Raw genomic sequence first — 1663 nt, forward strand, 5'->3', positions numbered from 1 at the left:
ATCACCAAAAGGAATGAGATGCCTCAAAACCCAATTCTAGAAGTAGAGGTGTTTGATGTGTGGGGAATTGACTTCATGGGACCATTCTCATCATCTTTTGGTAACAAATACATCCTTGTAGCTGTTGACTATGTCTCCAAGTGGGTGGAAGCTGTAGCAAGCCCCACCAATGATTCTAGAGTGGTGATCAAGATGTTCAAAAGCACCATCTTTCCAAGGTTTGGAGTTCCAAGAGTTGTGATCAGTGATGGAGGCTCTCACTTCATCAACAAGCTGTTTGAAAGTCTTCTTAAGAAGAATGGTGTGAAGCATAAGGTAGCAACACCTTACCATCCTCAGACAAGTGGGCAAGTTGAGATCTCCAATAGGGAAATCAAATATATCCTAGAGAAGATTGTGGGAGCTAAAAGGAAAGATTGGTCTGACAAGCTTGATGATGTGCTTTCGGCTTATAGGACGGCTTACAAGACTCCTTTGGGAACCACACCTTTTAACCTTGAGTATGGGAAGTCTTGTCATCTACCAGTTGAGCTTGAGTACAAGGCATTGTGGGCTGTTAAATTGCTGAATTTTGACATCAAGAGTGCCAAGGAGAAGAGACTTCCCCAACTCAATGAGCTTGATGAGATTAGACTGGATGCTTTTGAGAACTCAAGGATCTACAAGGAGAAAACCAAGGCTATTCATGACAAGAAGATCTTGAAGAGGGAGTTCAGTGCTGGAGATCAAGTGCTTCTCTACAACTCTTGATTGAAGTTGTTCCCCGGGAAGCTCAAGTCAAGATGGTCTGGTCCTTTCAAGATCAAGGAAGTTAAGCCCTATGGAGCAATTGTGTTATTGGACAAGAATGGTGGAGACTTTACAGTCAACGGACAAAGAGTTAAGCTCTACATGGGAACCACAATGGAGGAGAAAGGAATCTCGTTTTCACTCTCCGACCCCGTCTCCGCCTAGCCAAAGGAAAACAAAGTCAAACTAGAGACTTAAAACAAGCTCACTTGGGAGGAAGTCCCATTTCTATCCTTGTACATATAGGATTTGAAAAAAAAAACGAAAAAACGGGTTGAGATCACGCGGGTTAGCTTACCCGCGCGCACGAAAGGAGAGCTTCGACGATGGTCTCACGCGGGGTGAGTGACGCAGGGAGCTGTACCCGCGCGCACGAGTCGAAGCTGCTCGACACTCCAACGCGGGATGCTTCACGCGGGTTCCCTTACCGCTCGCACGACGAGAGCGTTCGGCGACGGGCTGACGCGGGGACAACGACGCGGGTTGTAGCCGTCTCCTCCTACCCGCGTGCAAGGGTCCAAACCCGCTCAGGTATGGTTTCTAACCCTTAACCCGGCGACCCAACCTAGAAACCCTCCAAACCGACCCGGTTCATCCCTCAAACTCCCTAACCCGAGTCCCTCTCTCTCGTTTCCTCTCTCTCTCTTTTTCACAAAAACAAAACTCATTCCATTCCCACACCAAATCACCCCATATCTCACTCAATTCTCCACCAAATCACTCCATTATTTTTCCTAAATCCAAGCTTTTGCCCCGGTAGTCTATTTTCTTGATTCAACTCATCATTTCCTTTCATCCAAAGCAAGGTATTGTATCACAAAGATCAATTTCGTAGGCCTCATGAACCCTAGAAATTTGAACTTGAAATTTGATC

The 1663-nt window shown here is 46.2% G+C and overlaps 1 pseudogene; it reads left to right on the plus strand.

The window, feature by feature from the left end:
- LOC106338232 overlaps positions 1–954 on the plus strand; it is a 2088-nt pseudogene extending 1134 nt beyond the window's left edge.
- Positions 955–1663: the final 709 nt, after the last annotated feature.

This window comes from Brassica oleracea, chromosome C4, assembly GCF_000695525.1.
Source record: "Brassica oleracea var. oleracea cultivar TO1000 chromosome C4, BOL, whole genome shotgun sequence".
Taxonomy (NCBI): domain Eukaryota; kingdom Viridiplantae; phylum Streptophyta; class Magnoliopsida; order Brassicales; family Brassicaceae; genus Brassica; species Brassica oleracea.